This window comes from Erythrolamprus reginae, chromosome 5 (assembly GCF_031021105.1).
Source record: "Erythrolamprus reginae isolate rEryReg1 chromosome 5, rEryReg1.hap1, whole genome shotgun sequence".
Lineage (NCBI taxonomy): Eukaryota > Metazoa > Chordata > Lepidosauria > Squamata > Dipsadidae > Erythrolamprus > Erythrolamprus reginae.
The window spans coordinates 15,297,095-15,313,500 of record NC_091954.1 but is presented as its reverse complement, the minus strand read 5'-3'; the positions used below and the strand labels follow the sequence as shown (position 1 = coordinate 15,313,500).

Sequence of the window (16,406 nt, the reverse complement as noted above, 5' to 3'; positions counted from 1 at the left end):
TATGGGTGGTGTGTTTCTTGTTCTCGAAGGCTGTGTTTGCACAACTCACTGAAATATCCATTTGGAGTCTATAGTACTGACTTGTAGGAACCCAGCCCAGATAATTAAAGACCAGTGAGACCTGAAAGCCAGAAAATTGAGTAACTATGGTTAAATGTCTTCTGCAAGCTAGGAGTCATTGCAGATTTTAGGATTTTTGTGAGTGGATCCTATAATTCCATTGTCGCTCTATTCAGATAATAATAGAGTGGAATTCAAATCGCATGAAGGTTGATATTTGAGAATGCAAATGTTTTGGAATGAAGGTTTATTTCAATGTGAGACTATGAAAATTAAGATTTCCTTTATGACATATGGTGCTTTTTCCTGTGATAATTGTTTTGGGCTCCTCTGCTATTGCTGTAGTTCTGTGAACAGGTACCTGAAAAGGTTAGAATTCTACAGTCTACCAAATATATGATATGTCATGAACTTTACTAGGCTGTTGCATCGGAAGGTAAATTTAATAATTGTTCTACAGAACCTTTACATCAAATAATGCTTCAAATAGTCATATGGATAAGGAGCCCTTGACATGAATATCTAATGGCTTCAGTTGTTTGAAAATGTATGCTGTTAACTAGAACAGGGGTCCAACCATGGCAACTGTAAGCCTAGTGGACATCAACACCCAGAATTCCCACACCAGGCTTAAAGTTGCCATGGTTAGAGACTCCTGATCTAGGAAGTAAATGTTTCTGAAATTTCAGTTCTCTAGGTAGTATATTATGAACTGAAAATTCATCTCAAAGCAATCTCTTTCATAGGCTAATGCAAAGGTTGCAAAATAGTTTAAATTTTAAAGCACAAACAATAAAGAATGGAAGAGAAAAGGTGTGCTTGACATTAAGGTCAGCCCCTTTTTTAAGTGGGATGTAATTGTAATCTGCAGAGAGAGAAAATTGTTTTGTTTATTAAATTTATGCCCTGCCTTTCCTCTAGGAGCTAAATTAAGTATATGTAGACTGTTCTAGTTTATCTTTTCACTGAAGCCCACATAAAATAGATTAATCTGAGATATAGTGACTGGTCCAGAGTCACCTGGAGCTTCTGATTCCTGTGGGATGGGTTGAATTTGGATTTCCATTGAATACAAACATGATATTTTAATAAAATTGAACCATTTTTGCAAAACTGAGACCATATTTGGAATATTGTGTTCAGTTCGGGAGACCTCACCAACAAAAGGATACTTGGCTAAAAAGATATTGATAAAATTGAACGGGTCCAAAGATGGGCTACAAAAATGGTGGAAGGTTTTTAAGCATAAAACTTATCAGGAAAGACTTAATGAACTCAATCTGTATAATCTGGAGGACAGAAGGGAAAGGGGGGAAATGACTGAAACAATTAAATATGTTAAAGGGTTAAATAAGGTTCAGGAGGGAAGTGTTTTTAATGGGAAAATGAACACAAGAACAAGGGGGCACAATGTGAGGTTAGTTGGGGGAAATATTTTTATTTATTTATTTATTTATTTTGTCCAATACACAATGAAGGCTTTAGTGGGCATATATCTATATACACATAGTAAAATACATGATGAAGGTTATAGAGGAGAAACTCATAGTAAAATATATCTAAGAAATAAAAGAAGATATAGTAATAGAACATATCAATGAAAGAATAGAAGAAGAGATATAGGAATAGAAGAAAGGAATAGGAGATATAGGAGAGCAATAGGACAGGGGACGGAAGGCACTCTAGTGCACTTGTACTCGCCCCTTACTGACCTCTTAGGAATCTGGATAGGTCAACCGTAGATAATCTAAGGGTAAAGTGTTGGGGGTTTGGGGATGACGGAGTGGCTGTGGGTTTTGCCTCCCAAGGACAATTCCGTCTGTCCTTCCATTACCCTGGGTGGGGGATTTATTGACCCCCTCGGAGAGGGTCCGCAACTTGGGCGTCCTCCTCGATCCACAGCTCACATTAGAGAACCATCTTTCAGCTGTGGCGAGGGGGGCGTTTGCCCAGGTTCGCCTGGTGCACCAGTTGCAGCCCTATCTGGACCAGGACTCACTGCTCATAGTGTTTGGAAACTTCAGATCGTGCAGAATGCAGCTGCGAGAGCAGTCATGGGCTTACCTAGGTATGCCCATGTTTCACCAACACTCCGCAGTCTGCATTGGTTGCCGATCAACTTCCGGTCACAATTCAAAGTGTTGGTTATGACCTTTAAAGCCCTTTATGGCACTGGACCAGAATATCTCCGAGACCGCCTGCTGCCGCACGAATCCCAGCGACCGATTAGGTCCCACAGAGTGGGCCTTCTCCGGGTCCCGTCAACTAAACAATGTTGGTTGGCGGGCCCCAGGGGAAGAGCCTTCTCTGTGGCGGCCCCGGCCCTCTGGAACCAACTCCCCCCGGAGATTAGAACTGCCCCTACTCTCCTTGCCTTTCGTAAGCTCCTTAAGACCCACCTGTGTCGTCAGGCATGGGAGAACCGAGACATCTCCCCCGGGCATATACAATTTATGAATGGTATGTTTGTATGTATGTGTGTTTAGAAAATGGGTTTTTAAAATGTTTTTAAGCAGTAATTTAGATTTGTTGTAAATTGTTTTCACTTTGTTCTTAGCCGCCCCGAGTCTGCGGAGAGGGGCGGCATACAAATCTAAATAATAAAATAATAAATAATAAATAAATGACACTATGGAGTCCGGTAATGAGTTCCACGCTTCGACAACTCGGTTACTGAAGTCATATTTTTTACAGTCAAGTTTGGAGCGGTTAATATTAAGTTTAAATCTGTTGTGTGCTCCTGTGTTGTTGTGGTTGAAGCTGAAGTAGTCGCCGACAGGCAGGACGTTGCAGCATATGATCTTGTGGGCAAGACTTAGATCTTGTTTAAGGCGTCTTAGTTCTAAACTTTCTAGGCCCAAGATTGAAAGTCTAGTCTCGTAGGGTATTCTATTTCGAGTGGTGGAGTGAAGGGCTCTTCTGGTGAAGTATCTTTGGACATTTTCAAGGGTGTTAATGTCTGAGATGCGATATGGGTTCCAAACAGATGAGATCAGAAGCAACGTGAATAAATATTATTTTACCGAGAGAGTAGTAGATGCTTGGAACAAACTTCCAGCAGCCGTGGTTGGTAAATCCACAATAACTGAATTTAAACATGCCTGGGATAAACATATATCCATCCTAAGATAAAATACAGGAAATAGTATAAGGGCAGACTAGATGGACCACAGGGTCTTTTTCTGCGGTCAATCTTCTATGTTTCTATGTAAAATGAAAACATAATTGCTGCACCAAAGCTAATACATGATCTTATGAGTGACATAGGGGAAGGTTTGGTAGGGAAGGTTTGCCTATTTGCCGATGACTCTAAGGTGTGCAATAGGGTTGATATTCCTGGAGGGGTGTGTAATATGGTAAATGATTTAGCTTTACTACCGTGTTTCCCCGATAGTAAGACCCCCCCGATTGTAAGACATATGGGGGGTTTCAGGGGGGTCGGCTTATATAAGCCATACCCCGAAAGTAAGACATATGTCTTACTTTCGGGGAAACACGGTATAAACGGTATTGCGGGGGGGGCGATGACATTGCTTCCAAGCTCCCCGCGCGCCCCTTGCCTTCGCTCGCCGCGGCGCCACCGCCTCTTCCCCTGCCAAGGCTCAGCTGCAAGCGGCCAGCGAGGCCGATCGGCTCCGAGGCGAGTGGCCGGAGCTGCGCCCTCCTTCGCCCGCCTCCTTTCCGCTCGCCTCGGAGCCGAGCGGCCTCGCTGGCCGCTTGCAGCTGAGCCTCGGCAGGGGAAGAGGCGGTGGCGCCGCGGCGAGCGAAGGCAAGGGGCGCGCAGGGAGCTGCCGGAAAGGAGGCTGGTGAAGGAGGGCGCAGCTCCGGCCGCTCGCCTCGGAGCCGATCGGCCTCGCTGGCCGCTTCCCCTGCCAAGGCTCAGCTGCAAGCGGCCAGCGAGGCCGAGCGGCTCCGAGGCGAGCGGCCGGAGCTGCGCCCTCCTTCACCAGCCTCCTTTCCGGCAGCTCCCTGCGCGCCCCTCGCCTTCGCTCGCAGCGGCGCCACCGCCTCTTCCCCTGCCGAGGCTCAGCTGCAAGCGGCCAGCGAGGCCGCTCGGCTCCGAGGCGAGCGGCCGGAGCTGCGCCCTCCTTCGCCCGCCTCCTTTCCGCTCGCCTCGCAGCCACTTGCAGCTGAGCCTCGGCAGGGGAAGAGGCGGTGGCGCCGCGGCGAGCGAAGGCGAGGGGCGCGCAGGGAACTGCCGGAAAGGAGGCGGGCGAAGGAGGGCACAGCGGCGGCCGCTCACCCTTTTTGACTGCTATCCACCCCTTGACCTGCCTTTAGCCAGCCAGCCGAGCGTCCGTGTCGCCGCGGAGTTGGCCTCCCCTGCCGAGAAACATTGCCGGGAGCGGCGAGGGGATGCTCCCCGCAACCCGCCGAACGTCGAGGTCGGCGCCCGCCTCCTTTCCGGCAGCTCCCCGCGCCCGAAGACGAGCCGGCCCCGGTGCCCGGGACAATGTAAGACATACCCCCAAAGTAAGACACAGTGGGGCTTTTGGGGGTAAAAAGATAGTAAGACACTGCCTTACTATCGGGGAAACACGGTAGATAAATGGTCAAAGCAATGGAAACTGCAGTTTAATGTTTCCAAATGTAAAATAATGCACTTGGGGAAAAGGAATCCTCAATCTGAGTATTGCATTGGCAGTTCTGTGTTAGCAAAAACTTCAGAAGAGAAGGATTTAGGGGTAGTGATTTCTGACAGTCTCAAAATGGGTGAGCAGTGTGGTCGGGCGGTAGGAAAAGCAAGTAGGATGCTTGGCTGCATAGCTAGAGGTATAACAAGCAGGAAGAGGGAGATTGTGATCCCCTTATATAGAGCGCTGGTGAGACCACATTTGGAATACTGTGTTCAGTTCTGGAGACCTCACCTACAAAAAGATATTGACAAAATTGAACGGGTCCAAAGACGGGCTACAAGAATGGTGGAAGGTCTTAAGCATAAAACGTATCAGGAAAGACTTCATGAACTCAATCTGTATAGTCTGGAGGACAGAAGGAAAAGGGGGGACATGATCGAAACATTTAAATATGTTAAAGGGTTAAATAAGGTTCAGGAGGTAAGTGTTTTTAATAGGAAAGTGAACACAAGAACAAGGGGACACAATCTGAAGTTAGTTGGGGGAAAGATCAAAAGCAACGTGAGGAAATATTATTTCACTGAAAGAGTAGTAGATGCTTGGAACAAAGTTCCAGCAGACGTGGTTGGTAAATCCACAGTAACTGAATTTAAACATGCCTGGGATAAACATATATCCATCCTAAGATAAAATACAGGAAATAGTATAAGGGTAGACTAGATGGACTATGAGGTCTTTTTCTGCCGTCAGTCTTCTATGTTTCTATGTATAACATACAATCTCATTTTAATATACAGTAGTCTTAATACAATTAGCAGCCTTCCTGAAGCAGTATGTGGCTTTTTTTTCCAAGATGGCTTGTTTTCAGATTTTCTAGTATACCCTATTACAGGGATCCCAGTTTAGCATCTATGCTACTGGTTCTAAATCTTTCCTGGAGTGAGACAGCAGATCCCAATTATTTCTTGTCTTCCTCTGAGCAGTTACTTTGGATTATGAATGCTTTGGGGCAGGTGTGTGTCGACATGTGCTAGGTGAGTCAGAGCCTGGGTGTATTAGTTACCCACAAAGTCCTAGCTTGTTGGGTTGATGAGACAGTAGATTACATTGCTGCTTATATTCCAATAAACCACCTCCATTTGTTTATGAATGGCAGGGTTTGTTGTGTAATAGGAGAAGACAGATTGTGCAAAAACGTTTGATCTCCAGTGTGGAAACCTGAGCTTTTTTTCTTTTAGTTGCACCAATTGGTGAAGTAGGCCGGAGTCCATGTTAGTCTAAGAGCGTTCATGCCCTCATCACCTCGAGGCTCGACTGCTGTAACGCTCTCTACATGGGGCTACCTCTGAAAAGTGTTCGGAAACTTCAGATCGTGCAGAATGCAGCTGCGAGAGCAATCATGGGCTTTCCCAAGTATGCCCATGTTTCACCAACACTCCGCAGTCTGCATTGGTTGCCGATCAGTTTCCGGTCACAATTCAAAGTGTTGGTTATGACCTTTAAAGCCCTTCATGGCATCGGACCAGAATATCTCCGAGACCGCCTTCTGCCGCACAAATCCCAGCGACCGGTTAGGTCCCACAGAGTTGGCTTTCTCCGGGTCCCGTCAACTAAACAATGTCGGTTGGTGGGCCCCAGGGGAAGAGCCTTCTCTGTGGCGGCCCCGACTCTCTGGAACCAGCTCCCCCCAGAGATTAGAACTGCCCCTACCCTCCTTGCCTTTCGTAAACTTCTCAAAACCTACCTTTGTTGTCCGGCATGGGGGAATTAAAACATCTCCCCCCGGACCTATATAATTTATGTATGGTATGTCTGCTTAAAAATGGGATTTTTTAAACTATTTTAAATTTTAAATTGTATAATATTAGATTTGTTATGAATTGTTTTATTGTGTTGTGAGCCGCCCCGAGTCCACGGAAAGGGGCGGCATACAAATCTAATAAATAATAATAATAAATAATAATAATAAATAATAATAAATTAGCTGGAATTGACAAGCAGGGAAGAAAAGAATAAATGAACTCCCACGGTGACTTGCAAATTAGTTGTTTGATTCCTGAATATTGGTGAATATTAAACTTGGCTTTTGGGTTTGTTTATTTATTTTGCTCTGTGCTTAAGTTGTATTGTAGGTTATCATGAAGGCAGTATAAATATCCAGTATTTACACTGTGTCCCAATCGGGTGGGTTACAACTTACTTCACTGCCAGTTTGCTTCCTTCTGCGCCGCATGGACGTGCTTTGTGGGTGTGTGTAGATGCATGTGCAGTACAAAAAACCTGAAGGGCTTTATAGGTCATAACCTATAAATTTACATAAATATTTTATAATCCTGATTTGCCAAACTGATCGGACGGTAAGACCCAGGCTCTCTTAAATCTCGACCCATCTTCGGAATGGTAACAATTTCTGAAAGCTTCCATGTCTGTGGGATATCACGATTTGACAATATATTATTAAACAATTTCCCCAAATGCGGCAGCAAAACATTCACATAAGTTTTATAGAATTCCCCTGTAAACCCATCTGGTCCCGGTGCTTTGGCAAACCCTTTAATTACTCTAGCAATTTCATCTTGTGTAATTTCTGCATTCAAAATTTGTTTGTCTTCTTCACTTACTATTTTCCCAACCTTGAGGACTTCTATCTTCACTTGCTCCTCTTTATACAAATCTTCATAATATTTCCTCATTATCTCCTCTAACTGGTCATTACCATATCTAACCACTCCACTGGTGTCCCTCAATGCTAAAATACATGATTTTTCTTTCCTCTTCTTCAGGTATAATAAATATTTTACAAGAGTTTAAGCAGGAATCGGGACTGTCGGTTAATATGGAAAAATCAGAGATTATGTGTTTAAATATAGATCCGAGAGAACAGATAGAAATTAGGAAAGAATCAGGGTTGAAATTAGGACTTAAAAAAATAAAATATTTGGGAATTTGGTTATTAAAAAACCCAGTGAAAATGGAAGAGATTAATTATAGAATAACATGGAGGAAAATGTTGAAACAGATGAGGAGCTGGAAAGATAAAAAGCTAAGGAGACTCTCTAAAATAAGAGCTTTAAAAATGATGATAGCTCCCAAGATGATGTACCTATTTCAGGTGCTGTCGGGGGGGTTATTGGTATGTAAGGTTAAAGAGTGGGATAAAAAATTAAATTATTGGATTGAAGAAGATAAGAGACCAAGAATAAGAAAAAAGTGGTTAATTGCGAATGAAAAAGAGGGGGGATGGGGTGTTCCATGTTTGGAGCTGTATAGGGAAGCTTTTCAAATGGAAAGGTTAATGGAGTTGCAATTAAGTGAAAATAAATGGGCGAAATTGGAAAAACAGATAAACGGGATGAATAATAGAGAATTAATTTTTAGGAAGTGGAATAGGAGAGATATAGGTAAATTAATAGGCCCAATGAAAGGGACTATGGAAATTTGGAAAAAATGGCAAGGGAAAATAGGATTATATAAATCTAAACTGTCATCGCTTTATGTAATAAATAGAGAAAACGAAATTAACTTAAATAGGGTTATAGGAGAGTTGAAGGGAAGAGGGATAACTAAGATAGAACAGTTATACGAGAAGGATGGCAGGCCAAGTAGAAATCGTATAGAATGGTGGTTAGGTAAGGGAAGGTGGCTACAAATAAATGCAATATGTAAATATCTAAATGAAAGGGAGAACAAAGAAGTATTATGGCGGGAGGAGACAGGGTTAGAGAAAATAATAAGAGAAAAAAGTGAGGGGATAAAGGCGCAAGCAACTAATATATACAAACTGCTAGTGCAGTCAGATGGGGACACGATTGATGGATTGACTAAATGGTGGCAAAATGAGATATTAGTAGCGGTACAAGAAATGGAAAATATAGTAGAAGATATAAGGAAAATTAAAAATACAAGAATTAGGGAAATGAGAAGGAAAATATTACATAAGTGGTATTTTACTCCCGTTCAATTTGCACATTTTCAGCAGAATGTCAGGGGGAATTGTTGGCATGGTTGTCAAGATAAAGGAGTGTTTATGCATATGTTTTGGGAATGCCCGATAGTGCAGGAATTTTGGCAAAAAGTGAAAGAGGATATCAATGGAATGTTAAATATACAATGGACAATCACTAAGGAAATGGCAGTACTAGTAAAAAGCAATGCGATGGGAGAATTTAGAGAAATAAAAAAAGCAGCAATAGAAAGTGCTCAGGCAGTAATAGTTTTGGGTTGGAAGGATGCGACAAAATGGACAATGCAAAATTGGTATAGGTACATGGTGGATCATATTCAATTTGAAATTATGGAAAAAAGGATAAATTTGGATAATGAAACTGATTTGGGACAGCTGATGGGACGGTGGGACAAGGTAAGACGATATATGACGAGTAGAATCCGAGACCAAGCTACAAGAAATAAACTAGAATCACTCTATAATATGTAGACAGATATATTGCTCTTGGGTTAAGTGGATTATAAAAGAAATACCCCCAATTTGGTGGTGGGGAATGTGTGTATGTCGGGGTGGTGGGCACAATTCACATTTCACTATGCACTGTTTTATGTTGTGTGATTTTAAAATTGTTAAAAATCAATAAATAAAATTATAAAAAAAAAAATAACCTATAAATTTAGGTTATGACCTATAGGTCGTAACATACTAATTTTCATTTAAATTAGTATGTGGATTTAATGAATTAGTAGTGTATTCTTTTTCTGTATAAAAATAGACTTATAAGACAAAAGGGGTAATTATAACCCCAACTATATGTTAAATGTTTGTATGTATGTCAATTTTATAAAAATCAATAAAGTTTATTTTAAAAAATTAAAAAGTTGGCAGTGCTAGCGGGCCAGCACTGACCAACCCCCGTTTGGTGACATCATTGTGACGTCACCACCAGCGGGCTGCTACCGGTTCTATTGAACCGGTCCAAACTGGGAGGTACCCACCCCTGGTCCCAATAGAAACTGAACCCAGTCAAGGGTGGGCTGGTAGTGTTAAATTTCTGGCTGTTCAGGAAAGGAACAACAAATTATGCCTTTTAAGTTTTTGAAGTTGTTAAACTTGTTTTGCAATGTAAGTTTCTGTGCTTTACATATTACATCTTTCACACAGCAGTTTCTAACAGAGGAAGCATTCTTATGCACAGGAGTTGCCCTTTATGGGAATACAGCCCAGTAGGGTTAGCTCTTACATTTATTGCCTTGGTAACTGAGTCCTTTGTGGAAAAATGCAACACAACGCATTTAATTTAAAAGGTTTATATGACTGCAACTTTAAGCAATTCTGGGCAGCTTATACAATAAAAAGTTACAAAAGATAGTCGCAAAGATTAGCACAAATAATTATTGGTTATCTTTTTTTTTTAATGTTGTGTGATATTTCACAATAGTTGAACTTTGCAATAGAAAGTTCAACAAAACCCAGTAAGAAAAATGAAAACACAGACCTGCAAATAGCTCTCTCCAGAGAGAGAGAGAGAGAGAGAGTATAAAATATTATACAAAATAAAAAACAAAAAGTGCAGCAAAGAATTATTTATTTATTTATTCATTTATTTTATTAGATTTGTATGCCACCCCTTTCTGTAGACTCGGAGTGGCTCACAACACAATAAAAACAGTTCATGACAAATCTAATAATTTACAATTTAAAATATTTTTTAAAAACCATTATTAAGCAGACATACATACAAGAATACCATACATAAATTGTATAGGCCCACGGGAGATATTTCAGTTCCCCCATGCCTGACGACAAAGGTGGGTTTTAAGGCATTTACGAAAGGCAAGGAGGGTAGGGGCAGTTCTAATCTCTGGGGGGAGCTGGTTCCAGAGAGTCGGGGCCACCACAGAGAAGGCTCTTCCCCTGGGGCCCGCCAACCGACATTGTTTAGTTGACGGGACCCGGAGAAGGCCCACTCTGTGGGACCTAATCGGTCGCTGGGATTCGTGCGGCAGAAGGTGGTCTTGGAGATATTCTGGTCCGATACCATGAAGGGCTTTAAAGGTCATAACCAACACTTTGAATTGTGACCGGAAATTGATCGGCAACCAATGCAGACTGTGGAGTGTTGGTGTAACATGGGCATATTTAGGGAAGCCCATGATTGCTCTCGCAGCTGCATTCTGCACGATCTGAAGTTTCCTAACACTTTTCAAAGGTAGCCCCATGTAGAGAGCATTACAGTAGTCGAACCTCGAGGTGATGAGGGCATGAGTGACTGTGAGCAGTGAGTCCCGGTCCAGATAGGGCCGCAACTGGTGCACCAGGTGAACCTGGGCAAACGCCCCCCTCGCCACAGCTGAAAGATGGTTCTGTAATGTGAGTTGTGAATTAAAGAACAATTAGAATACAGTAAGGAAAAAAATGTAAAATTGTATTGTGTGTGTGTATGTGTACACACACACAGACACACACATTATATTCATAGACATAAACAAGTTTAGTAATGCGTTATCTTTTTAAAAAAAAATAGAACAGATGACCTCTTTTTCCATAAACTATTAACAAATGCATTTTTGTTGAAAGGCTCTGCATCTATCCCAGCCCTTCAGTACAATAATTCAAATTAAAATATCCACGCCAAATACTTCTAGTAGCAGGTTCTGCCATCAAACTACTTTTACTATTCGAAAGTTTTTCGACAATTCATTACAATCTGCTTTCCTACAGCTTAAATTCCTTCTCTTCCCTATCATGACCTTCTTTGTGGTGGCCTGTCAGATTGGAAGCAGCTCGCCCCATTGAATCTCTTTTCAAAGAGTTGATTTCTATGTTTGTTTCCTTCTGCTGCAATTTCTTTGGTCTACTGGCATCACTAAGGCATCATTAAGGCCTAGTCCAGCTCACAGGGTGGTTTTTGTGGGGAAAATAGTAGGAAGGAGTATGAGGTATTTTTGCCATCTTGAATTATGTTTAAAAATAAAAATGGAGCTAAAAATAAGTACCTGGTACATAAAAAATGTGGTGCCTAGTTGTTGTGATTCAGCCTGAGGCTGCTCAGGGACCAGCTGTGTCTCTGCTGGCTCCATGCCCAGAGGAGGATGACAGCGCAGAGGAGGGGGCTGAACAGTCAGACGGGGGAGAGGAGAGTCAGGAATGGGATGAAGGAGAACAGCATGAGAGCCCCGGGGGGGGGGGCTCTCCCCAGCCAGTAGCTTGGAGTCGTTAGGTGATGACGCACAAGCTGTCATTGACATGAGACAGAGACGTTCAGAGCAACGAAAGGAGCAGTTAAAGAAATATTTTCACCATTGAATTAGAAACAGCTGGGTTTGGGTGTGGTCCTCATCAGCAGGGTTTAAAAGGCAGGCAAGGCCTTGAAGCCATGTGGAGTGTTATCAATTGGAGTTGCGGAGACCTGTTTTGATTCTCAGCGTCTCTGATCTTGGCTTGTGGCCTCGCAGTCTGGAAGACTCGTGGGAGGCGTCTGTTTGCTATCTACAGCTTCGTCTTGGCAGCAAGAATCTGGTATTGCTTCATGGACTATTCCCTTCGTGTATATATTTGAAGTTCCAGCGTTTTTCCTGTTTGTAAGGACATTTTCTGTTACCTGTGTTTTCCTTGAATTATATAAACTGCCTTTGCCTTTTACCAGTGTGTCTGGCTTCTCTTTTTGGGTTGGTATTGGCTTCTGGAGTGATCCAGACAGAACACTAGTACTCCAGGTACAATGTGACCAGAACAAGGTGCACTGAAGCAACTACTTGTTGTGATTTATAAATTTTATTTCGGGTGATAAAGTAATACTGAACCCAGGTAGCATAGCCTCCATCCTATAGCTCTACATTTAATGTTTGTTTCCTTAATGAATCACTTTGCACTTCCTTTTGTTAAATTCCCTTCTGTTTCCTTCTGTTATTTTTACACATTAGGGTCTACAGTATTGACTTCCATGAACCCAGTCCTGATAATGATGGTAGCTTAAAGACCACTGAAACCTGAAAACCAGAACATTGAGTAAGTGAGTTTTTATTTAATGGGATTGTATTTCTGTTATTTAGGATTTGCGCTATCCTATCCGATTCAGTTTCATCTGCCATTTTGATAAGCATTCCCCACTTTCACAAAAATATTGAAGAGTAAAGGACTGAGAACTGATTGTTGCAAGATAACAATCTCCAATTTGATGAGAAGATATTAATGAAGCTCAGCTTATATTCACTTAATTATCATGCTATCCAATTCATGTTTGATTCTCAGCGTATCTTAGGGTGCTTTGCAAATGCTGTTCTGAAGTCAAGCTATATTATGTTTCTAGGATTACCCAATGAAAAATTAAGATCAGACTGGCTAAATTTGTTCTTAATCCTTGCCAAATTCTAGTACAGTGATCCCCCGCTCGTTGCGAGGGTTCCGTTCCAGGACCCCCCGCAACGAGCGGGTTTTCGCGAAGTAGCGCTGCGGAAGTAAAAACACCATCTGCGCATGTGCAGATGGTGTTTTTACTTCCGCAGTGCTAGCGAGGAGCCGAAGATTGGGGGCGGCGCGGGTGTTTTAAAACGTCCCCGCTGACATGGGGGGCTCGCTAGCACCCCCCCGAACCCCCAACCCGGGTTTGGGGGGATGCTAGCGAGCCCCCCATGTCGGTGGGGACGGTTTAAAACACCCGCGCGCCTTCCCAACTGAGCTCTCAAGCCAAGTGCCAAAAGCGAACTTCTGCGCTTGGCTTGAGAACTCAGTTGGGAAGCGGCCCGAGCGAACGGCGTGGGTGGGAGAAGGGCGCGCGAGCCGCGGGCGCGCGGGCAGGCAGGCTGCGGACAAGCCGTTCGCTCGGGCCGCTTCCCAGCTGAGTACTCAGCTGGGAAGCGGCCCGAGCGAAGCTGCAGCAGCAAGGAGTTTGCGTGGGCGGTGGGGAAACTCCTCAGGGAAGCCGCCCAGCAGCTGATTGCCCGGCCCATCTACGCATGCGTGCCCATAGAAAAAAAAGGCACGCATGCCCAGATGGTGTTCTGACTTCCGGGTTCAAAAATCGCAAATTACCCTGTTCGCAATGGTCGGGGACGCAATAACCGGGGGATCACTGTAATTACATTGCTTTTAAGATGCTTTCAGGTCAATCATCTGCCCAAACCATTTCCCAGATACCAATACAATACAATATCAACTTTATTTGATTAGTCAATCGACCATATCAAAGCGAGAAAAAGGACCACATCGGTTGTCATAAAACTGTGACTGGTTAAAATACAACAAAATTGACTAAAATAGAGGGAATTTGAATAAATAATAAGTTAAAATGCAGTATAATAACCTAAAATTGAGTACTAAATTTCACAAAGACCATCAGCCAATTCCCTTAGTAGCCCACAGAGCAATCCACCAGGTGTGGCAAAACTGGTTTGTTGTATCACTTCTGGTGCCTGTTACATAGAATAGAAAACCACTTAAATGAGCTTTATTAATTAATTGAATAGCGTTAATTGATTTAACACAACTTAATAATACATTTTAAGTAATATATTTATATTCTAAGAAGTTTGGCCTCCTCCAGGTCCCTTCGACTAAACAATGTCGTTTGGCGGGTCCCAAGGGAAGAGCCTTCTCTGTGGCGGCCCCGACCCTCTGGAACCAGCTCCCCCCTGAGATTAGAACTGCCCCCACCCTCCTTGCCTTTCGTAAACTCCTTAAAACCCACCTTTGTCGTCAGGCATGGGGGAACTGAGATAACTTCCCCAGGCCTATATTGTTTATATATGGTATGTTGTGTGCATGTTTTTTAAATTATGGGTTTTTAACTTCGTATTATTAGATTTGTATTGTACATTGTTTCTATCACTGCTGTGAGCCGCCCCGAGTCTACAGAGAGGGGCGGCATACAAATTTAATAAATAAATAAATAAGTAAGTATGTATGTATGTATGTATGTATGTATGTATGTATGTATGTATTATGTATGTATGTATCTCAGAGAGACCCACCTCTGCCGTCAGGCATGGAGAAACTGAGATAACTTCCCCAGGCCTATATTGTTTATGTATGGTATGTTGTGTGCATGTTTTTTAAATTAAGGGTTTTTAGTTTTAATTATTAGATTTGTATTGTATATTGTTTTTTTCTATTACTGTTGTGAGCCGTCCCGAGTCTACGGAGAGGGGCGGCATACAAATTTAATTAATAAATAAATAGATATTTAGTATATACATTTAATATACTCTCCCAGCATCGTTGGGAATCCAGCAATGCTACACGTTTGTATGAAATTAAATTATGCTGGTGATCTGCAATGACTAGAATTATGCTGTTGGCCATCAGTTCTAAATATGGGTTTTGATTGATTTATTCTTGGCCTCGTTGTTGCTGCTCCTTACCTCGCTGCTTTACAGTGCCATGCACAGAGGGGAAATGCTCCCGGTTTTGATGTGCCTGCCAGTCGTCGAAGAGTTGGTAGCAATCACAGCGTAAGGTTTCTCCCGGACGCTGCCATTTGGATTATTTTCCCCTCTGCACATGTGTAGAACACTTTGCACATGTGCAGAGGGGAAAAGAATCCAAATGGCAGTGATTAGACTAGATTAGATTAGATTTATTGGATTTATATGCCGCCCCGCTCCGTAGACTCGGGGCGGCTCACAACAGTGACAAAAACAATACATAATGACAAATCTAATATTCACCAATCTAATTACAGTTTTAAGTTAAAAATTTCATAAAAGCAACCCCAATACAGTGTTCCCTCGATTTTCGCGGGGGATGTGTTCCGAGACCGCCCGCGAAAGTCGAATTTCCGCGAAGTAGAGATGCGGAAGTAAATACACTATTTTTGGCTATGAACAGTATCCCAAGCCTTCCCTTAACACTTTAACCCCCTAAATTACCATTTCCCATTCTCCTAGCAACCATTTAGATTATTACTCATCATGTTTATTTATTAAAGTTTATTAAAAAATGTTTTTTAAAGGCAGACGAAAGTTTGGCAATGACATATGACGTCATCAGGCGGGAAAAACCGTGGTATAGGGGGAAAAACGCAAAGTATTTTTTAATTAATATTTTTGAAAAACCGTGGTATAGATGTTCCGCGAAGTTCGAACCCGCGAAAATTGAGGGAACACTGTATATATAAAAAACAAGCACACAATCAATCAAACACCAAGTGTCCGGTCAAGTGGACGAAGCCTCGTGCTATAATCACTACCAGCCCTCCGACAACCAGCAGACATGCCCAAACTAAGAGCATTTCACTCCTGGCCTAGCACGATAATTAACCTTTTTTATTTTTATATTATCATTTAACATTGGGACCATTTCTCTAAAATCAGGGCCCATCAAAGAGCTGTGAAATGATTGGCAAAAGGCAACACAAATTAAACAGTACTAACACCATAAAGTTACTTTCCACTTTTCTGTGATGGCCTGCTCTCCTTCTGTCTGAGTTGGGAGGTGTTCATGCTCCCACCATGAGATAAATTGGTCTCTGTTGCACCGCTACATAGCTCAGGATAAGAGTACAAAGGAGTGTAAAGGAGTTCAATCAGACCCAGAAAAGCTAAATTCCCCAAGAAGGCAACATGGAGGCAAGATATCTCCCCTGCGATTTCAACCTAGCATTTAATGTTGTAGTACTCTGTCATTATCATATCAGAGGCCAGGTTTGTGTAACCATGCTGTAAAAATTGGGAGTCGCTTTGAACCAGAACCAAATTTAGATATGCCTTGCCTTACTGAAAATACTGTCTTTGGATTAATATACTTTATGCAGAATGTGGTGCAAGGCTTGTGTGTGTATATTTATATATATATGATGGTTTTGGTATATTCGGGTTTCTTCC

At 42.4% G+C, this 16,406-nt stretch overlaps 1 protein-coding gene across 1 annotated transcript in view; it reads left to right on the top strand.

Moving 5' to 3' along the window:
* The window catches only part of JMJD1C (jumonji domain containing 1C), a 213,147-nt gene that overhangs the window by 1,140 nt on the left and 195,601 nt on the right, over positions 1 to 16,406 (top strand). Inside the window, exon 2 of the mRNA XM_070752116.1 lies at positions 12,510 to 12,594. The gene's annotated coding sequence lies outside the window, so the exon portion shown is untranslated. The remainder of the gene's footprint in view (positions 1 to 12,509; positions 12,595 to 16,406) is intronic.